We start from the raw sequence: 23996 nt of genomic DNA on the forward strand, positions 1-23996 counted from the left end.
AGGGGCACTTGCACCCCAATGTTCATAGCAGCAATGTCCACAATAGCCAAACTGTGGAAAGAGCCCAGATGTCCATCAACAGATGAATGGATAAATAAGATCTGGTGTGTGTATATATTTTATTATATATATATAATTTATTCTATATATATATAAAATATATATAGTGTGTATATATATTTTATTTTATATATATATAATTTATTCTATATATATATTATAGATATAGATATATTCTATATATATATTATATATATTATAGATATAGATATATTCTATATATATATTATATATATATAGAATACTACTCAGTGATCAAAAAAATGAAATCTTGCCATTTGCAACAAGGAGGATGGAACTAGAGGGTATTATGCTAAGTGAAATAAGTTAATCAAAGACAATTGTCATATGATCTCACTCATACGTAGAATTTAAGAAACAAAACAGAGGATCATAGGAAAAAGAGGTGGTTTTTTTCTTTAAATTTTTATTTATTTATGATAGTCACAGAGAGAGAGAGAGAGAGAGGCAGAGGGAGAAAGAAGCAGGCTCCATGCACCGGGAGCCCGATGTGGGATTTGATCCCGGGTCTCCAGGATCGCGCCCTGGGCCAAAGGCAGGCGCCAAACCGCTGCGCCACCCAGGGATCCCAGAAAAAGAGGTTTAAAAAAAAACAAGATGAAGTCACAGAGGGAGACAAATCATAAGAGACTCTCAATCATAGGAAAACAAACTGAGGGTCACTGGACGGGAGGAGGGTTGGAAGGATAGGGTAACTGAGTGATGGACATTAAGGAAGGCACATGATGTAAAGAGCACTGGGTAAGACTGATGAATCACTGACCTCTACCTCTGAAATTAATAATACAGTATACGTTAATTAATTTAATTTAAAATTTTAAAAGTAGTTACTAAAAAATATGGCTTATTATACCTATTACTATTGCAAGATTGTTATAAAGACTAACATATGTAATGCACTATGTAGGACATGGTTGGTGTTTAATAAATGGTAACTGCTTATAGTATCATAAATGAAGGGATGATAATATAAGCAGGACTTCATTCCTAGAGGACCTGTCAAAGCATAAATGTAGGCACTAGGTGAACAAGGTGAAGATTTAGTTCTTAAAACTTAGACCCAAGGTAAGATTACATTTAACTGTATACTGGCAAAGATCAGAGCTGGACTGTGTTCAGAAGTCACCTATATATTGTACCAGAACTACTCATGCTTCTGTTTGTTTTATCTGATGATCCTGATACAAAATAAGCATTTTTAGTAGGTTGTGAAGTTCTTTCCTACAATGGGGACCATACATTGACACCCTGTGCCAGTTCCCATGACTCAGTAACAAGTTACTCCAAAATTTAGAGGCTTAAGTCAATGACATTTGCTTATGAATCTTCAATTTGAGCAAGACTTGGTAGGGTAGCTTGTCTATGCACCACTCAGTCTCAGCTAGGGTGATTGGAAGGCTGAAGTCAGCAGTCATCTGAGGACTTGTTCATTCACATGATGCTGGTTGCCAACTGAGACCTTCACAGGGGCTATTGGCTGAAACACCTACTCATCATATGTTTGGACCTGGAACTGGACTTCTTTGCTATATGATGATTACAGGGGAAGTGCACGTGTGTGTGTATGAAAAAGAGAGCAAGAGAGACAAGAGAGATTCAACAGTAGGAAACATAAAATCATATCTGTGATGGAGGAGTGTCAGCATTACAATTTTTAAAGAGCATGTTGGATAATGGGATAGAGTGATATAACCAACTTTGTAGGAAAAAAATCTCTGCCACTCAGCTTTTGAGTTGTTTGTTTCCAAATATGTATGAGAAAACTTGGAATTAAAAATAAAGTTTACTGAAAACAGTAACTTGATCTAAATAAAAAGTCATGATTCACAGAGTGATATAAATGCACTTTCTGAAGCTCCACATGTTAAATTAATACAGGGGCGGGGGCAATCTTAAAATAATTACTAACTTTTGAAGTAAATACTAATGCTTCACTGGTAGGTTTATGTCTTCTGATTTTCATGTGGTCAGTGATATTACTACAGCCTCCTTTGGTAAGTGACAAATTTCAACAAATACTTGTTTAAGTTATACATTTATCACCAACTTTCTTGAGAAACAAAAATTCAATAATTGTTATTTCATGAAACATGAACTTTTGAGGTTATTGTCAACAAAAGAGTTTATTGCAAGGTGAGGAGATGGGTAAAATAGGTGATGAGGATTAAGGAGTGCACTTTCAATGATGAGCATCAGGTGTTCTATGGAAGTGCTGAATTGCTATATTGTACACCTGAAACTGGTATTACACTGTATGTTAACTAACTGGAATTCAAATAAAAATTTTAAGGAAAGAGGCAAAAAAAAAATTTTTTAAAAATCATTTATTGCAAAACTAACAGATAAATCCCAAGGAATAAAATAAACAGATGTATACATACAATAGAATACTATTCAGCCTTATAAAGGAAGAAAACTCTGACACATGCTACACACGTGAACCTTGCAGATACTGTACTGAGTGAAATAAAAAGACAATCACAAAAAGACAAATACTGTATGATTCCACTTAAATGAGGTGCCTAGAGTAGTCAAATTCATGGAGACAGAAAGTAGAATGGTGATTGCCAACGACTGAATAGAAAGGGGGATGAAAAGTTAGTGTTTAATTGGTACAGAGTTTCAGTTTAGAAAGATGAAGTAGTTCTGCAAATGGATGGTGGTGATGGTTGCAGAACCATGTGAATGCACTCAGTGACACTGAACTGTACACTTAAAAATGGTTAAAATGGTTAATTTATATTATTTCTGCCATAACAAAAAAAATTGTAAAAAAAACTGCTGTATGTTTATTCCACATATTAAATGACTAACCATTCTTTAATATTCAGAATACTCTACGTAATCAATGGAAGGACTGGTGGGCTTCCATATCTTGTATGTATTTCACTTATAACCTATCATGTTCCAATTTCCCCACCAACCCCACCAACTGGTAGCCTGGTGGCTTCATGCAAATGGTTCACATGAGCAGCCAGTTGGCACACCAAGTGGCTGGTCAGAGCCAGTAGCAGCAGCAAAAATCTCTTCCTCCAAAATGGAAAGAGATTGCTATCTATAGAATCTGGGTGCACTTTGTTTTACTAATGAGTATGCCCTCACCCTGCATGCTGCACTTAGAAGGGAGGTGTTAGTTTCTCTGCACCAAGGAAGGGAAAAAGAGAAAGTGTTATCACTGTTCATCATCTTTCAGATTTAATATATATTAAAGGTGAGAACTCTATTCTCATGCCGTTACCTACTACTAGGCAAAACCACGACAGAGGACAGAGTACCATGGACATGGTGCCAAACTTACCCAGATAATTTGAATGCAACTATTAATAATAATAATACTATCTTTAAGAAAGGAAACATAAGAAAAATATCAAATGGAAGGGCGGCATCTAGACAATAGCAAAAAACAGGGCTGCCCCATGTATATTGGGACCTATGGGTACCCTAAAATGATAATAACTAAACATACCTCATTACAAGAGTTGTTATAAGAATTAAATGAGGGAATGTTGTGAAAGCATTTTGTGTGATCTAAAGCGTTATATAAAAGCTTTCTAAAAATAAATAAATAAATAAAAGCTTTCTATATATTGATCCTATATGTATTCTGTCCCACTGATTACTTCAAAAAGAATGTTACTATCATTTTGCAAATTTCCATAAAGTATCTTGCTGTGATTTTAATAGTCATTGCATTAAATCTATATATTAACCTAGAGGATATTGCCATATTCACTGTTTTAAGCCTTTTAAATAAATAGTATGGTATAGCTCCCTACTTATTCAAGTTTGCCTTTATTGTCCTCATTAGACTTTTATAGATTCTTCAAATAAATCTCTTTGTCCTGGATTATATTAATAGCCAAGAATTTAATGTCCCGTTGCTATTTTAACAGAATCTACATTTTCATTGCATTTTCCAGCCTTGCATCACTGGAGTATATAAAGATGTTTTTGTCTGTGTGGTGAATTAATCTTGCATTCTTTTCTCACGTGTTCACTTCCTTTAATCTTGTTTGCCTCCTACAGCTCTGATTCTTGATATCTCTACCCCAAGTCCAATTCCCCTGAGCACCAAACACATCTATACAACTCCCTGCTGCCCAAATATCTCTCAGGCATCTCAAATTTAACATAACCAGAAGAAATTTCATCTTCCTCCCAAAAACCTCCTCTCCCTTGATAGTCTTAATTTTAGTGAACCACAGATCCTGTGGTACAAGATAAAACTCAGAAATTAGCCTTGACCCTGTCTCCTCTTTCATCGATATGTCTCATCATACACCCAAATCATGTATGATCTACACCCCTCATATCTGAAATTCAATGTCTTCTCTCTCTTCAAGTCCAAGCCTGGAAAAAATAGAGATGGATTTTTGTTTGTTTGTAACTATTCTCCTTCTTTCTATTTTTGTCTGACTCTTCCCTTCCCCCAACTCCTCCCCACCCTTACACATGCTCAAGTTGTTTATAATACTGCAGCCAAAGGGACCTTTCTGAAACCACATTGCTCCTATGCTCAGAATCCTTCAAAAGTTAGCCATTATGTTTAGAAGAAAGTGCAAATGTCATCCTCCTCTTAGGGGGATGCACAAGACTGGTGGCTTGGTGTCAGTCTATATCTACATCTTCAGCTCTCAACACTGAACCAACTTCCCATCCCCTTTACCCCTTTATTATAGCCACATTGATTTACCTTTGTTACCCAAAGCAGCCATTGTGTTCCCTGGACTTTGTATGATTCCCATTCCCTCCATTTGGAAACACAAATCCTTTAGGTCTCCTTTAAGAAAACATTTGTCTCCAGAAAGCTTTCTTCCACCTCTTCTGGGTAAGACTCCACAGTCTACTTGTCTGTCCCCAGAAGCAAAACTTGTGTGTGCAGGAGGTAGACATCCCTGAAGTGGGCTTAGGCCAGGGAACACAATATGCTCTCTGTTCTTATAGTCTTGATGCCCCAGAGGAAAAGCAGATGACAACTGGAATAGATCAGAGCTTGAGACTTGGTAGTACATGAATGCAGCAACCTAAGTGGAAAGTGCAACTCACTCTTAAATTTGTTCAGCGTGAGGGGTAAGAATAGCAAAAATTTGTCACTGAAATCAAAGATCAACCTTGAAGACTCTGTCGGTTCTATGTTAGATTGAGGCCCCTCCCACTTCTCCCAGGGTCGCTGATCAGGAAAACAGATGGGCAGTACAACAGACAGTGAAGGAGAGATCAGAGGACATATTGTGACATACTCTCATCTACAACATGGGAAACCCACTGTTCATTGTTTGTTTTTAATTACAGTTTAAAGAACCGAATATATCATTCTGGAATTATCACCGCCAAATTAGGGGTTGTTCTGAGGGAGTTTTATGAGTCCAGGAGGCAGTCCACTGGACTCTATGGTGGTCTCCATGAAGGTTGGGAATAACAAAGATGGCAATGGAAGATGTTTTTAATTTGATTTTTTCAATGAGTTTCTATCTTTAAATGTTATAAGTAATGCATGAACTCTAGTTTTGTTGTTTATTCCTCAGTTTTCCAGTAAATTCTAGCATGGCAAAAGAGGGAAAGGCACTAACATATTACATTCAGTGGACAATTTATCCTCCCTTTGCCACAGACACCTGCCAGGACCAAATCAGGTTTGTCAGGAACGACAACACAATTCACTCATGATGGCATATGTGCTCACTCTAGATTGCATTCTAACTTTTAGTCTGTGTTAGTTTCAAGAGTATTTCTTGTATACAGCTACATGCTGGATTCTGATTTGTCATTGCTGTTGCTGCTGTTTAAACTAGGAATCAATCTTTCTTTTTCTATAATGGATCCATCCCATTAAGCTTATGCAATATATTCTATATTGCCCTGTAAACTTCGCCATTTTTCTTTGTTTCCTTCTTTTATTTTACATGGATAGAATGTAAAGAAAGGTATGTTAAATCCTTTGTTTTGTTTTAAAAACCAAGTTGGGATATAATCTATTTCTAATCTAATCTCATTACTTTTATTCAATAATTAACACCTAGCAAAGATAGTGTGGCTGACATTTTGTGAGTAGTTATGATTTCTTATCTTCATTGCAACATCATAAATATTAACTCAACAAATATTTATTGAGTATCTAGTACGTGCTGGGTTTGGAGGTACAGTGGTGTATCAGCTTACTTTTAGTATATACCCACTCACCCCAAAATGTTGTGGCTTCAAACAACTGTAGACTGTTTCTGTTTCCAATTCTGGGTGAAGGCAGGGCAATTCTAGTCTGGGCCAGCTGGAAAGACTTCCACTGGGCTTGCTAGCAGCTCAATGGGTAACTGGCTAATCTAGGATGACCTCACTCATGTATCCAGTGGTCGATAGATGGTGGCCGAGGTGTCTACAATCCTCTCCAGATGGCCTCACATCCTTCGCAGGCTACCTCAGGCTTGTCCACATGGCAGTCTCAGGGTTCCAGGGCTCCAGAGAGCACAAGCCCCAATACACAGGTGCCTTTTACACCTCTGCCTACATCATGTGTATTTGCTAATGTCCTATTAGCCAGAGCAAATCACATGAGCAGCCTAGATGGAAAAGATGGAGAAACAGATGTTTCCTGGGAGCAGCAGCAAAGTCACAGTGCAAGAGAGATGATGCAAGGAAAGAAGAGCACAGGATATTCTTGCAGTCCACTGTAGTCCACCTCAGCCACAAACTATTCACATTCTTCTCACATGCAAAGTATGCCCACTCCCAGCCTAGAACATCCAAAAGTCCCATTCAGCTATGGCAATAGGTTTGAAGTCCATGATCTCATGACATAAACCAGGCCCACATGTAGTTCCTCTTGACCCAGAGGCTGATGAACTTATAAGACAAGTTATCTGTCTCACACACCCATATATATAATGGTAAGACAATGACAGAGTAACCACAATAGGCACTCCCATTCCAAAAGAGAGAGAATGCAAGGTACCTAGAAGTTACTGGTCCAGAACAATTTTGAAATATAGCTGGGAATTTGTTGCTAGGATCCCCTCCTCCAGCAGTAGAGAATGTTTCCTTACAGGGGCTCAGTTTTCTTCCCTGGAAATAGGTCCCCAGACCATTTTTCTGATTCTTCCTGAGAGTGGCTCTCTAGAGTCCATTGTCCTTTAAGCTTGTGTTTTTATTGTCTGGATTCTTTGCAATGCCTTCTGAGACATACTTCTTTTTCCATTAGAATGGTTCATGTGTGAAGCTGCCCACCATTGGAAGAACAATTCTCTGTAGGTCTTTTGCATTCTGTACATCTTGCAAATAGACACACTGCCTGCCTTTGTTCTGGCGTATCTTTTTCAAAGATGTTTATACAGTGAAGAGCCTTGGAATGTAGAGATAGTGCCTCCTTCTGGAATAAAGGGCAAATGCTTATAGCCCTGCAAGATAGAGATAATGTCTCCCTCTGGTATAAGTAGACCAGCATACTTACTGCCCAACATAAAAGAATAAGGTTTCCAAACTTCTGAGTTCCTCTCCTATAACATAATCCATTGCATGTGCAGTTGTCATTTGGCTTTCTTCATGTCACCCTGTGGGAACTGGAGCTCAGAGAAATAACATAAATATGCTCATACTCACACTGCTTACTATGTCATGATTAATAAACTATTCTTTATCTCTGACTCACGAGGTTTGTGTCTTTTGCCAGCACCCACAAAACTGTGACAAGCTAACTCATTAGCTTGCAAGTAGGCTACAATCTGAGCCCTTCCATAGTTCTTGACATCTGCTTTCTACATATAAGAAGTTGGGGTACTAGAAACCTCTTTGCAAGCTGAATGATTTTAGTCTCTTTTTAGTACAAATTGATGGTTCTTTATTCAATACAACTCTTTAAAGATCTTTGTGGTTTTTCTATGTGTTAGTTTATGGCCCACCCCCATTAATAAAAGCTACATCTACAGTCCTTTTCAAGATAGTCCTCCTCTACTTGGGCAGCATATTAGGTTACTATGGAATAATGCCTGAAGACCTTTAGCAGTCCTGTTGTCCAGCCAAGATGATGTCATAGGCATTGCCTCAAATCTTTCAGAAGTTTAAGCCAAGAATCTGATAACCACAGCCCTGATTTGAGCTTTAGGTCTAGACAAAGTTTGAGAATCTTGTACTGGCTGGAGTCTGTGAGGGAGAAACTGTCCTGGGCCCTTTATTTTCCTCTAAATTCTGGTTGCAAAGTAAAGAGTTCCTTCTTGCAACATTTTATTATGTGTATTGGGAAGTATGCTGATACTTTCAGCATTCTGTCCTGAAAATCTATTAGTCAGATCTACTTTATTAACTACACTATCTTCCAAATTACCACATGCAATATTTTTTTTGCCAATTGTTTGCTACTAAGTAATACGCTGTTGCCAGTTTTCTCATCTCCAAAAACAATTTCCATCATTTTTTAGGCTTTACCAATAGTCTCCTTGCCACTTTTTCAGATCCACCCACCACTCAGCCCTAAAGCTAATGGCCCATGTTTTGAGCTTTTATTTCAATAGCACTTCACTTCTGGGTATCAATTTTTCTGTTAGACTTTCTGGCTTTATCAGTTATCTTCTGTTGAATAATAAACCACCCCAAAAGTTGGTTATTTTATTTTCTCATGATTCTAATGGATCATGTTTGGTCTGGACTCAGCCAATCAAGTGTTCCTCTGGTTTCTTCTGGAAACTCTCATGCAGCTGTCACCTCTAGCAGTTGTTTGGGGCTAGATGGTTTAGGATCACTTCACACACGTCTACTGGTTAGTGCTGGCTGTGGGTTTCACATTCTCTGTCATCCTACGGGCTGGCCCAGGCTCCTTTACAAGATAGAATCAAAGCTCCAAGAGAGCACAAGTCAAACTGCCAAGCATCTTATAGCCTAGGCTCTTCAATGTCCCTTCTACCACATTCTATGATCAAAGCAAATCAGAAAGTCAGCCCAGAAATAAACCCTACTTTTTGATGGGAAGAGTAGCTATTGTGGACACATGGATGCACTACCCTGATCTCAGTTCCAAGATCAAGGCACTCATTCCCCCATGCTCTAAAAGTGTTTGCTGTTGATAGATCACAGCTGAGTCCCTCCCTGGAAATTATCCTCTGACAAAGGAATCTTCCTAACCCCAGATTACAGCCCCTCCCCCAGGGCCACTCCAATCTAGTGATTTAAAACCTTACCTCAGTGAAAGACAACTCTGAAGTTTTTGTTTTGTTTTGTTTTGTTTTTAAAGACTTTTTTTTTATTTATGATAGTCACAGAGAGAGAGAGAGAGAGAGGCAGAGACATAGGCAGAGGGAGAAGCAGGCTCCATGCACCGGGAGCCTGATGTGGGATTCGATCCCGGGTCTCCAGGATCACGCCCTGGGCCAAAGGCAGGCGCCAAACCGCTGTGCCACCCAGGGATCCCCAACTCTGAAGTTTTGTTCCATTTTCTTAACTCCCATGAAATGGACCAAGACCACTCTTGCAAGTACATTGTCTGTCCAATCCTGCTTCCCCCAGTGCCTTCACAGATAGTCCCAAGGGCATTCCCCAGTAAACCATATACATGTAAATCAATCTCAGAGTTGATTTCATAAAAAACCCAACCTGGGATCCCTGGGTGGCGCAGCGGTTTGGCGCCTGCCTTTGGCCCAGGGCGCGATCCTGGAGACCCGGGATTGAATCCCACGTCGGGCTCCCGGTGCATGGAGCCTGCTTCTCCCTCTGCCTGTGTCTCTGCCTCTCTCTCTCTCTCTCTCTCTGTGTGACTATCATAAATAAATAAAAAATTAAAAAAAAAAAAAAACCCAACCTAAGTGTAATTTAATAATTTATAAGAAATAAATATTTGGCCATTCAGATGACCAAAATACATTCCTCAGATGCATTTGGTCTTTATCCAGTTTCCAAAAACACTTCAGAGACTAAAGGTGAAATAAGCATCTTGTTATTAATGAAGGTAACTTTTGGATCCCACTCAAAGTCCAGGGCTGGTTGCCATGACAACAAATCATGTAATTAGAGGGTTGGAACTTTCAGTTCTATCCCTTGACCTCCAGGGATGGGGAGAGGGACTAGAAGTCGATCAAATCAATTGTTGTTGGCCAATGGTTTTAGTCAATTCTAACTACGTAATGAAAACAAACAAACAAACAAATATAAAAACCCAAGAGGAGAGCTTTTTGGTCCTTTCGGGGCCGGGGGGGGGGGTCTCTTTGGCAGAACTTCCATGGTTGGGGAACCAGACTGCTTCCACATGTCACCAAGCCATTCTCCAAGCTCATGAGGAGGGAAGCTTCTCTCTCAGGACCTGAGTCCTTGTGAGTCACTCCAGCAAGTTAACTAAACCTAAGGAGTAGGTCATTGAGACCTCCAATGTATAGACAGTGTGTCTGAAGATCAGGTAACAGCCTGGGCTTGCAACTGGCATCTGAAGTGGGATGTGAGACAGCCTCATAGGACTGAATCTTTAACCAATAGAATCTGACATTTTCTCTGGGTAGTGTTAGAACTGAATTGAGTTCTTGGACACCTTGTTGGTGTCCAAAAATTACTTGGTGTTAGCAGTGTGGGAGCAAGGGGCACCTCCTTTAATGTTCGAATTGGGAACTTTAAAAGACTAAAGATATGAGAGGTATTAACAAAGTCACAATGTGACCTCCCATAGTTGCAAAGTAAACTACCCCAAAATTTAATGGCTTCAAAAATCAGCTATTTATTACTTCCCATGTTCTATGAATTGACTGGGGAGCTGAATGACCTAGGATGACCTTATTCAGTTGCGCAGTTTGTAATCTGAACTTGAGGTGCCTCAGTTCTTCACTTGTCTCTCACCCTCCAGCAGGCTAGCTCAGGCTTGTTCATATTGCAGATTGTCAGATTGAAAATATGGCCACAAATTCTTTCTCTCCTTGTACTCATCCCCTTGAAATGGGATATTACAGATTCCGTTGGCCACAGTTGCGTGAACCAGATCAGCAGAGATCAACTAAGACAACCCAGATCAGAAGAACTGACCCACACCATCAGAGGAAATAATAAATTTCTATTGTTTCAAGTCTCTGAATTTTGAGATGGTTTGGTTTATAGCAAAAGCTACACATGTTAATGTAATAAGCAAGGTAATATGCAATGGTAAACAAAACAGACACACATCAACCAAGAATAATTTTATTAACAAAAATGTAGACAATATAAAATCACCCCCCCAAAATAAACATATGTCCATAAAAATTAAACTGTTCAGTTAATAATGGTTATATTTGCCTCATATCTTCTATTAATATTTAATTCCTATCTATTCTCTCATAGAGCAAGAATGGAAGTTTTAAGAAAAAAATTGATGAGAGAAGGAAGAGAAGTGTTAAATTGAGGAGGTTATGTTCAACTTTTTTCTGAACTTTGGGAAAATATTGCAATAATTTTATTTTATTAGTGGGACACCAATATTTTACAGAAGGGCATTTGAGAATGATGTGTCTAATTTACCTACTGATTTTATTTTATAAAATTGATCTTGCCCCTTTGGGGATGTTCTAGGCTATTTATTTCTTATTAGTGTCTTTTATCTACTTTCAAATCCATAAAATCCCTTGTAATGATTTTGCCAACTATGAAACTTTGTTGATAACCCACATGGGCTTCTCTAGTCCTTGGAATCATCTACTTCTATTTTAAGAGCATAAAGTTGACTTCAAGAGACATTATAATTGTGGTGATAACTCTATTTTTCTTCATTTGCATTTCATTTTTCCCTCAAGAACTTCTTTTCTCTGAAGCTGAGGGTCAATAAAATTATTTTTACTTTAACATGTTTAGGAGTTATTTCTGTTTTCTTCTTAATGACTTATAAGTTCCCTTTATGACTGTGGATACTGTGACAGGATGAATGTACTATTACCAAGATGCTTTACAGAGCCCTGACCATACAACCTCACACTTACTATTCTTATTCTTCCATTTCTTCTCATACTCTGATTACTTACAAATTCTATCTCTTGTGTATATTTTCTCTGTATTAGTTTTCTCTTAAAAACTTAGCTCTGATTGAGTTTTGCTGAGCCGTGACCTTGGATGCCATCAATTCTTCATGGGGCAGTGCCTCTCTGCCACATTCATGGATTTTTTTTCCTATTATCAGTAAGCATAATTTGAATTGCAAATGTCAGTTATGCTGTAACGGGATGGTAAAGTGTTGACTATTCACTTGAATAGCTGAGCATTGCAGTTTGCTTATGAGCCTGCTCATAAGCTGTCCAGGCTTATGTCCTAGAGAGAGTATAGACTGTACTATTTTACTAAGAGGCAGGAACATGAGTACTTTTCAGAAAGAAGTGTTTTGTTGTAAGTAATTAATTATATTCCTCCTCCCACTACTATCAGAGCTGGTTGACATTATAGCACTGTGATTAAGCTCTGAGACTCTGGAGTTCAAATTTAAGCTCTGCTTCTGCCTGTTGGATGATTTTCACTTTCCGGCCTCAGTTCCTTCATCTGTATAATGGGAGTGATAACAAAATCTAGCTAGCTTAGAGGGCTGTCATGGGGAGTAAATGAGATAAGCTATATAAAGCACTTAACACTGTGCCTATGATGGAGTATATGTTCAATAAATGGTAGCTATTATTACTATATCGCCCCCAGTACTGGCCTTTAATAAATGAAAGTCATTTTATTTCTCACAAGTACTTTTCCATAGGTTATGAATTTGGTTTCATCAACTATTCTCGTGTGTATTCATACCTCTGATCAAGAGAAAATCATGAGTCACTAAGCTTTGAGAATGTCAATATGAAAAGAAGTCAAATAAATTTATTCCATCCCTATTATGAGCACTGACCAATGTTGGTATTCAACTGAATTTGAATAGTACTCCAAACAAAAACATAAATATTCATTACTTGATAAATGCTATTTTAGAAATCATTTAAAAAGTATCTTCTTGAGAGTCATATAATGAGACAGAAGAAAATTCCTATACTTTTGATTTACCTATAAGTCTTTAGATACCAATCTAAAAAGAGCATGACTTTCAAAATTCACATAGAAAACAAAATGATGATAATGTTTAGCTTTTAGAAGTTTAGACTCAAAAGCTTTAATACAATTTACAATTCCTTTTAAAAAACATCATTGTACACAGAGATAATATCCTTATAAAACTATAACAGTAAAATTAAATGGCCAATGTAAATTCCCAGAACAGCCAAAGAGAAAATGAAATGAAAATGAAATTAGTGTTACTGGTTTTCTCATTCAGAGCAAAGCTGTTCAGTTTCTGAAATATTTGGAAGCTATGAGAAAGTTTTTCACACAACTGTTACATCATTTAAATATACAAAACGTATCTGACGAATCCTGAGGAGACAGAGAAGACAAAAGTGAGTTTACTGAGAGATAGAACCTCCCTCCCAACCAAGTGGCTAATCCTGTGGTTTTATGGAGGTTTTTGTGCCTATGGAAGGGGTTTAACACCATGTTTCTCTGAAATCCCTAAAGCAATACTGAGGTAAGGCAGCATTGAGGCTCCCGTATGTGATTCCAGGGACACATCCTCTCAGAGAGCAACACAAATGTAGATAAAAACTTTATCCCCCAGATGAGTTTGAAAAAAAAGACCTGATATTTGAAGACACTAAGACATTAAAGCATTAGCTGTGTTGTTTTGTTTTGTTTTTAAGCTTCAAAATGCTCTTCCAGATGGTCCTTATTGAGAGTAGAGAGTTTATTGGTTTTCAACATAAAAGGAATCCTTAGGGATCCCTGGGTGGTGCAGCAGTTTGGCGCCTGCCTTTGGCCCAGGGCGTGATCCTGGAGACCCGGGATCGAATCTCACATCGGGCTCCCAGTGCATGGAGCCTGCTTCTCCCTCTGCCTATGTCTCTGCCTCTCTCTCCTTCTCTTTCTGTGACTATCATAAATAAATAAAAATTAAAAAAAAAAAAAAGGAACCCTTAGACTCCCAGGGTCCAACCCTCATAGAATATGACTTTTATTTTCATTTCCTGGGCAAAGCTCTTGTCTGTGGCCCCTAGTGCAGAGTGAAGGCAAGGAGCCATCTCAGAGAATTCCACACCAAGTCCTCTGTTGTCAGGAGGAAGAAGTTCCACACCTGGAGGGATGCTAAAATGCCAAGCAGTTGTCAGCAATTGTCAGTGGGATTCAAGCATCAGCTACAACCAAGTACAAGATGTGAAATATAAGCCCCATCACCACTCCCATCAGCTCATTTTTTCTCTTTGCCAGCTACATAAGCCAGAATGGAGAGTGAAGTCCAGCGTTATTCATGTCTACATAGGCCAAGGGACAGGGGCCAAGCTATCTATGCATTTGAGGTGGGACTTCTCCCATAGGAGGTTAGAAAGAGGCTCTCTGATTTCGCAGAGAGCAAAGAACAACAACAAAAAAGGAAAGTTGGAGAGGCAGAAGGGGCTTTCATTGAAACTTCATTCAGTGAGGAGCTAATATAAAATACAATGATTGTAGTTGATAACACTGTATTGTAGAATTAAAAAACAACAAAAACCTCACTCAGTTCTGCTAAAATGTCACCTCCTCAGAGTAAAATACTGATTCTCTGCTCTTTTGCCATGCTTAGTCTTTCTCTGTAGAACTTACATTCCCTAAAGTTAAATTATGTAGTTATTTATCTATTGATTTATTTGTCAATGCATCAGCTTTATATTGATTACCTACTCTGGCAGGCCTATTCTAGGCACTGAGATTACAGCACTGAATAAAGCAGGCCAAGTACTTGCTCTTACATAACTTATATCTCATTTAGGAGTGAGGAGAAAGATTGACAATGAGCAAATAAACAAGTAAACAGAAAATCTGTCAGATAATTGTAAGGGCTCTAGCGAAAAAATAATGCAGGAAAGAAAATTAAGGGACAAGAGCATGTAAGGAGTGGCAATTTAGGTAGAATAGTCAGGGAAGGTCTCGCTGCAAAGATAATATCTGAGCAGAGAGAGCTGCAGGAAGTGAGGGAGAGACACATGTGGCTGACCAGGAAGGAAGAGTATTCCTCCCTGTGTGGAGGAAACAAGTGCAAAGACTCCAAGGCAGGAATGTGCTGAGTGTGTTCAAGGAGCACAAGAGGCCAGTGGTCATGGAAAAGGAAGCAGCAAGAAAATGGTGAGTGATGAGATCACAGAGATACAGGCACCAGGGATACAGAGATGGTTTAAGTACTTTGCTGTTAACTTTGAGTGTGATGGAAAATCACTGGTGTAGGGTTGCAAGATAAAATATAGGACACACAGTAAATTCAAACCTCAGGTGAACAATGATTTTTTTTTTTTTTACTATCAGTATATCCCAAATATTTAATGGGACATTCTTACATCTTGAAAGTATTACTTGTTTACCTAAAATTTGAATTTAACTGGTCATCCTGCATCTTTCTTGGCTAAATCTGGCAACTCTCTTTTGGATGGTTTTGAGCACAGGACTGACATAGTCTTATTTAAGTTTTAAACAGGATTGCTCTAGTTGCTAAGGTGAGAATGGACAACAGAGGCAAAAATGGAAGCAGAGGGATCCTCTTAGGGCACTATGGAATAATCCAAGATGATGAGGCTTTTCCCAATGTCAAAGGAATGAATCAACAGATGCATGGATAAATGGATGTACTTTAGCTTGACTTGAGTGTGGGATAAATTAAGGTGGGTAATTGGGAAATAATGCTGGAAATGTCTACTGGGACCAGATCAGAGGGAGCTTTTAGTGTCAGGCAAGAGATCCGTACTACATCTTTTAAGAAATGGGAAACCCAAGGAGGTTTTGGAATGGGTGGATGATATCAGAACTGGGTTTTAAAAGGAATAAAAGGACACTGCTACCATAGGGCTGAAGAGAGGAATTACTAGAGAGGAACTAGTTATGGGACTGTTCCACCTCTGGTTTAGAGATGCCCAGGGTATGAACTAGGGTGGACTCTGACTTGAGAAAGATGTTCTTTCTTACAGATTGACCCAAAACCAACCAAACAAACAAACAAATAAATAAATATTTCTGGGCTCCTGCAATAAAAGCAAAATGTTTGAAGACTCATACATTCATCTCAAGAATTCATTGATCCAAATAATGGGAAGCCTTCCCCACACACACACACATACCCCTCCATGGAGACACACAGATCTGCATGACCCAAATGCCCTCAAGTCTGCCCTACAAATGCCAACATTCCTCCATAGATAAGTAATTAGACATGGAGAAATGGGGTAATTTATATGAAACCACTTTGTCCTTAGTATCTGATTCAAAACCTTTGAGAAGGCAGTTCTAAAGGTTGCTGGGTCCATGGATGTGTCCCTTCCTAACAGCACCCTGGCTCTGTTCAGTCCTCTTCCCCCATATAGCCATAGTTGGCAGAAAAGACAGCTCCCATCCCTCCCCCAGAAGTGGGACTGACCAGTCTAAAGGCAATTCCACCCCCCTTGTGTGTGGTGAGTAGAGTGGAACATGTGCCACTTCTCACTAGCAAGTTAATAGAAAGTAAGGGATGGAGGGTGCTTCTGGGGAACTTTTTCTTCATTCTCAAACAGATCTGCTGGATGAACCACTCTCACTTCCAATTATGGACAGTGTAAAGTCTGGATGTGATGAGTCTGGCTTAGAGCAAGGATGCTGGAATGGAGAGAAGGAAAGAACCTGCTCATTGACCACACAGCTGACTATCTGGTTGGTAGAAGGTTCATTGTCTCAGCCCCCTTTCTGCCATCCTGTGCCAGGAATGAGATGGCTAAGTCCAATTCAGAAGTGAAGTATCAGCCAACCCACTTAGCTGCAGCTTTAAAGCTACTTTTCAGTCTTGATGTTAACAGCGACAAATGCCATATTTTGGCCTGTGCCTGTCTGGATCCAGCAGCCCTCTCTTCTAAACTTAGGGAGAAAGTGAGGGCTGTCGCTTCCATCTCCCACCCCTGTCATACTCATATATTGTTAAGGTGAAGGCTAAGTTGCTATAACGCCATGGCTTAACTAAGACAGAAGTGATTTCTCTCGTACCTAGGTGAAGTGAGCACCCTAGATTGGCAGCAGGTTCTGCTTCACACAATCATTTATGGGCCTAGGTTCTTCTACACTGTGTTTCTGTCACCTCTAGTGTTAGTCTCACATGCATGATGGAAGCTGGGTCATCACCATATCCATATTCCAGTCCACAAGAAGGGAGAAGAGAGGATGGAAGAACAAATGCCCTCTGTAGTAAGGCCATGACCCAAGGATGGCACATGTCACTTCCACTTAATTCCAAACTCAGTCCTGTGGCTACTGCTGACTTCAAGGACAAAGTGTATCTTTACCTTGATGGTTCTACTCCCTAGACTTCTCATTTCTTTGGATGATTCACTCCATGATTCATGGCCTTCTTCCACCGGATAGAATAATAAAATCCACTTAACTACACAATACTGAGCTATAATTGAATGTCAGTGAAGATCATGGTTCTTCTTGGACAATGTGACTCCCAGGACATACCTCCTTCATATTGATGCTTCTCAACCATGCTTTTGAGGGGCTTCTCCTGCCCATTCTAGGAGGTGAAGGAGCTGAGCATTCTCCACCCAGAAGGCATGATTTGGAGCCATGTCTTAGCTTTGTCTAGTGCACAGAGGCAATTAACATTTGGAGCAATGAATGAATGAATGATTGGGTGGGTGTGTCGGGTGGATGGATGGATGGAATCAGTTCTCTTCATAGCCTAATGCTCTCTCCTGTGGGTTATATCAGAGTATTACATATTATATCTATTCCAAAGTGGGCATTTTCTGGGCAGGAACATTCTAAGACTTCGCCAGTAAGAAGCAGCACCTAAGTCAAATAAACATGGAAGAGAATAAGTATTTTTTTAACCTTTTTCTTTGTTGTGATGAGTCTTGCTATAAAGGTGACACTGCCCATGTTCCCTCCAAAATCTAAAACAAAACAAAACAATCCTTCTCTGAAGTTTCTGCTGTCTGATGTTGGCTATTTCTCCAGCATTTAAGTCATGAAGTCAGAAGAACAAGGGTCTGCATGTCCTTCAGTGTGTAGAATGTGTCCATGAGTGAGGGCAGACCCTTGGGAGGGGCTGGTCTGTGGACCTGCTGGCACTGCTGGGGCCATAGCCCTGACTAGATGGGACATCAGTGCCAGCAGCCAAGAGAGAATTAGCAATCTGTGGACTATAGATTGATGGAGATTTTCCCATCCTCAACTCACACAAGCCAAGGTGCTCTCTCACAGCATCTGGAGCTTCACTAATGAGTTCTATGCTTCAGTTTCCCCTCTCAAACAAAAAAACAAAAAAACAAAAAAAAAAGGTCAGTTCTTCACATAGAGTTGTTTTGAAGAAAATAAATAAGTAAAAAGATGTGTCAGGTAACTCAATGGGGTCACATAAATCAAAAATTATACTTGCATAGCCCTTTCCCCAGGCTCCAGTCCGAGGTCAGTCCTCATTCCTTTGGTTCTCTTATCCCATACGACCCCATCTTTTATGCCACTAGTCTATCAAAATAGTTCAGACCCCTTGAGAAGAAGAATCTCACCTTCCAAGTCACCATCCAAAGAAGTTCATGAAGAATGCAGTGGTAGGAGGACCCTGAAAGGGCTTTAAAATAATGAATCCACCCTCTTGGTAGTATCCTTTGACAGACTTTTAAAGCCTCCCTTTTACAAGAGGACTTGCCTTGGCAAGAAAGTAAGATGCCTGATAAAGAAAGGAGACTTTTCAGTGGAATGCTTTTATCCTTCTAAGTACCCCCAATCAGACTGTGGAGATCAAGCCCCAAGTGCTACAAAGGAAAACGTAGAATTACCTTGCATTTGGAGAGACTCTTTCATCTGCCCTGAGATGGAAGGCAGGCAGGGAGGGAGGGAAGAAAGAAGGGGTATTATTTCAAACTGGTCCTGAAGCCAGGCCATAACAAAAAATGACAGTTCTCTGGCCTCTCCTTCAGGGAAGGACTTCACTGGAAACTTCTCAGGCTCATAACTGGCATTGGCTTGGCTGGGCCTTGACACTGCAGTAAAGCATTGCCCTTTCCTGTGAGGTGCCCTCATGGCCCCCTCCCCCCTCTGACACCCCATCAGGAGAGTCTGCATAAAACTCCAAACACAGAGGGTAATACGAAGCAGAGGAATTAAGGGATGGAGGTCACTAAAAGATCAGAGCAGGACTCTTGTATGTCCTCTCTCTGTTGTCAGTACCTGAGTGCAGGCTCTCCACTTGTTATAAAAGACATACTTATTGCCTCATAAAGCAAACATTTTGCACCTTACCAGGACAGAATTTTCTTTTTAATTCCATTCCGGAGGGAAAAGCAAAACTCTCTCTCCCTGAGGTCTGAATACTATCATACATGTTGAGTATTGTGCAAACTGTGCATACTGAGGTCTGAGTAAGTGCTCTCCTGTGCCCTTTGCTTCTCATCCAGAGTAAATATCCCTGAGCTGCATCTAGGTTTAAATTGCCAACTCAGAGGCCTTATGGGTGCGGGGCTGGAGAATTTGTGTTTCTCACCCCACCCCAGAGGAGGGCCACTCCAGATGTAGGAGGCACAGACAGACAGAGCCCGTTTGGTCTAGTACAGTGGTTCTCAGTCTGGCATCTCAGCCCCCTATGGAAGTGCCCACAACCCAATAACCGGACCGCACTCTGGTCACTAAAACAAGATTTCTGGGGTGGACCCAGACATCACACCCCAAGTATGCATTGGAAATCTCTGAGCTTTTCAAGGTGCAGATGTCTGATCCCCAGCAACTAAGTTTGTAAAAGTCTACCAGCAACTGGACCACAGGATGCTGAGCAAATGCCTTCAGTTTGTGCCAGCCCTCTCCCTAGCTGCATTCGAGACCCCAAAGGTCCTCGGGCATTGGCCAGCCTATAATTTGGAGTTGGAAACACTGATCCAGTAAAATGAAAATAACATTCTGTGCCAGAATCACACAGTTGTTACATCAAAGTGCCAGAATTCCAACCTAGGTCAACTGATTCCATTGTCTGAGCTTTTAACCACTTTGCCTCAAATTTTCCATATTTTCTTTACTGATATCCAATGATCTGAACCCATCCACCTCTCCAAAAGCCAATTCTCCAAAGCACAAGTTTGCCAAAAGCTAATTTGTCAACTTATCACATCACCCAAAATTTCCTTGAACCATCTAAAGAGTTTATAGCTATCCACGGCACATAGTTGGTTTCAACAGATTTTGAGGATTTTTTTTCTGTCCAGGTTTCCCTTTTGTCATATCCAGCCTGATAAGAGGAAAAGGGCAAGCCTTTGCCCCTCCAGAGTAGTTCATTCTATCCCTGATACCACCTCTACTTTGTACCTGTGCTCTGTCTTCATTAACACTTGCACACAGGCCCCCAAGCTCTTAACTCCATGGCTGTCAGTGTTTGAGCACTAGGCACAGGCTGTGGCAGGGACCATAGTGAGCCTCGACTATATAGGACTCCCTGCCTTTGGTCAGGTGCTCCAGAGAGAGGGTCCCCCCAAACAGAGCAGTAACAGAGAGGTTCCACTCCAGTCAGCCATTCCAGACCTATCAGAAGCTATTCCTCTGCCAAGCTGAGGTAAACTAGTCATTCATAAAACAGATTTTCAATGAATTGACAAGAGCCCTCCAACTCAAACCCCCATGCACTATTATGGCATCCTGTCTTGCCTAAGGCCATGCACTAATCATGCTGCATTATAAATGCTTCTTCACTTCCCTCCTGCAGCAGACTGTGAGTCCTTTATAGGCAAGGGCCCCCTTTCACTTTTATACATCAAGCACCTAACACAATAGCTCTCTTATTGTTAGAGTGACAATAACATTTATCTTTTTTTTTTTTTTTAACATTTATCTTTTAAGCCAGAAAATTTTGAGAGTGTGAAGGGCAGGTAACTCAATGGGACATTAGGATAACTGGCACAAACCAAAACTGTCTTGAGTAGTGTGAGTCATGATCATTCTCTGGGTAGCAATTAATAAAATTGCTGAAATAAAAGGCATTCACAGGATTGGTCCACTTCCTGTTAATTGTATACATTGGATGTCTCTCAGTAGAGACAAGGCTTTTCATGAGAAACCATGGGTGATATGAAGCACCCCACTGAGTCCCAAAGGTGCTTGTCCCAAATCTACTCCCTGTACCCTGGTTACTTGGCTCATAATACAGAACCTAGCGCAGAGAAGTGCTCTATAAAACATGTTGAACTAAATTAACACACTTTGTTAAAACACTCCCATAGTTGAAGTCAAGATTATTATTGTGGGTTGAATTGTGTCCCCGAAAAAAATATGTCCAAGTCCTAACTGTGACTTGAATTGACCTTACTTGGAAATAGGATAATAGTATCATGGAGGTTGTGATCAAATTAAGATGAGTTTATACTGAATTAGGGTGAGCCCTAATCCAACAACTGGTATCCATATTAGAAGAAGGAAATTTGGACACAGACACATGGGGGAAATGCTATGCAAAAGACAGAAGCAGGGATTGGAATGCTATGTCTACAAGCCAAAGAACTCCAAAAATTGCTGGAAACCACCAGGAGTTAGCAGAAAGGCATGAAATAGGTTCTTCCTCAGAGACTCCAGTAGGAACCAACCCTGCTGATATCTTGATTTTTGACTTCTAGCCTCCATAATTGTGAAAAAATAAATTTCTATTGTTTTAAGCCAATCAGTGTGCAGCAATGTTTTACTGCAGCCATAAGAAACTAATATAGATGGCACATGTTCATTGTAAATGAGAATAAAAATGTCAGTGCCAACAAAACCTGGCATAATCAGTACTCCACATTCTTATATCCACCTACCTCTCTAACCTTTCCTACTACACTCCTCTGGGCATCCTCTACTCCAACTACGTTGTCTTGTTCATCTTTCCTGGGACATGCTTTGCTATTCTGTAATTCTGTGGCTTTACATATGCCCGTTCCCTCTTCCCTGATCTCCCACATACTAGTTTAACAACTAACTCCTCTAGAAGCCTTCTCTAAGTCTCTCAGGAATATTTAAGGTCCCCTGCTTTGAAATCCTACAGATGTTCTTCCTTCTTTCCTGGTATTCATGGTTATGATCTCTGTTCTTGTCTATTTGCCCTGTTAGGTGTTGAGCACTTCCAGGAGCTGTGTCCTACTCCTCTCTGAATCCATGGTGCCTCGCATGCTTGGCACAGAGTAGGGACATCATAAGAATTAGAACAATAGAAATTTGGCCCTGGGGAACAGTGAGACTATAGTAAAAGGCGAAAGATTTATGCGATCTGAAGAGAAACCAGAGTTCAGTGAGACTATAGTAAGCAGAGAGTGGAGAGTGTCACTTTTTGTGGGAAGATAAGGCTAGTGAGGTAGACTGGATACAAATAAGGATGGGTCTGAGAAGCTGTGAAAAGAAGTTTAGACCTTATCTTGCATACCTTTAAGAGCCTGTGAACATTTTTTGTCTGTGACCTAAAAGAGTATGTGCTATGGAACAAAGGATCCTACAGTAGTGTGAAAGACATGACAGAGTGGAAGCTGCGTAGATGTCCAACAGCTTAGCTGGGAGGTATTTGCCAGTCCCGGTGGGAGATGACAATTCAATGAATGAATGAGGCCAGAGGTGGTTCGGATGGACTCGAGATCTGTCAGGAGTCCTCACAGCCAAATTACTGGGCAAAATAGTGGGGAAAAGGAAACAAGGAAAACCCAGAGATGTCTTACCTATAAATATGATAGGCAATAGTGCCCAACAGCTTAGCTGGGAGGTATTTGCCAGTCCCGGTGGGAGATGACAATTCAATGAATGAATGAGGCCAGAGGTGGTTCGGATGGACTCGAGATCTGTCAGGAGTCCTCACAGCCAAATTACTGGGCAAAATAGTGGGGAAAAGGAAACAAGGAAAACCCAGAGATTTCTTACCTATAAATATGATAGGCAATAGTGCCATCTGTCATGAGAGGACTACTCAGGATAAGAGCATATTTGGGGGTAGGACTAGGAGTGTCCAGAAAGTGAGTTCTGTTCTGGACATATCTGGAGAGTCCCAGGAGGCCATTTGTGTAACTGATTCTGGAGCTCAGACAAGATAGCTTGATTGCAGATAGAACTCTAAGAGGTGTTGAAGTATAGGTAGAGAATGGCTGAAGGAGTGGATGAGCTCCTCCAAGGGAGTGTACACTGCAAAGGCAAAGTGGACTGTGGACAGACCCTGAAGAATACCAATAGCAAATCAGAGCCTCTCCATAAGACACTTCCTGGATTTCCTTACTCGGAAGTGGCAAGGAGGCTGCCCTCACTGGTTCTGCAGCCATCTGCCCTCAAATCCTCTGGGCCACTTCAGGAACAGCTCTCCTATGAGGAATAACTCTTTCAGTCTGCCATCTCTCAAAATTATTTTTTCTGTTTGCTAATAATATTCAGGCACAAAAACTCTGGCTCAGAAGCTCGGGATTAATGTGATGAAAATCCATATTCACCTTGAACAGGCTGTTTCAAATAACAGATATTTATTTGATCAGACTCCATTATGCCCTCAGCTATATCCCTGCATATAAGAAAAAAGGCTCAGCCCAAGGTTTTGGAGACCATTGTTCCAGGTCCTTTAGTCCCTGGAACACAGTAACCACAAGAGGAGACAAATTAAAAATTAATGAATGTGCTGTACTAGATGTCTTGCAGTCAAGGATCTTTGTGTAGATAAAAGAGCAAGGGGGGAGGGGAAGGTTTCATGGTTAACGTTTTTCTTTATAATTATTAGGTGGGGAAAATTGGTGAAGAAAGTGGGGGAAGTGACAGGGTAAATGAGACAAAAAATAAAGGACTGCAGCATTAAGAAAGCAAGAAAAGAAGAGAAGCAAGTGTGGAGACAATCGGGTCTTTTAGGCTTACATTGCATGGGGTGCAGTATACAAAAAAGTGTGGGGGGGTACTTCAAGGTAAAGAAAAGCCCCACTTCCACTTGGGCTACTTTGCCCCAAGCCTAG

The 23996-nt window shown here is 40.3% G+C and overlaps 1 long non-coding RNA gene across 1 annotated transcript; it reads right to left on the reverse strand.

Moving 5' to 3' along the window:
• Positions 1 to 11211: 11211 nt before the first annotated feature.
• Positions 11212 to 19941, reverse strand: LOC112658561 (uncharacterized). The gene is made up of 4 exons (XR_003135791.3): positions 19816 to 19941; positions 18852 to 18881; positions 18582 to 18742; positions 11212 to 17862 (listed from the first exon to the last, which is right to left on the reverse strand). It is a non-coding gene; the product is annotated as an uncharacterized LOC112658561 (long non-coding RNA).
• Between the last annotated feature and the right edge of the window lie 4055 nt (positions 19942 to 23996).

Source organism: Canis lupus, chromosome 12 (genome assembly GCF_003254725.2).
Source record: "Canis lupus dingo isolate Sandy chromosome 12, ASM325472v2, whole genome shotgun sequence".
Classification (NCBI taxonomy): Eukaryota; Metazoa; Chordata; class Mammalia; order Carnivora; family Canidae; genus Canis; species Canis lupus.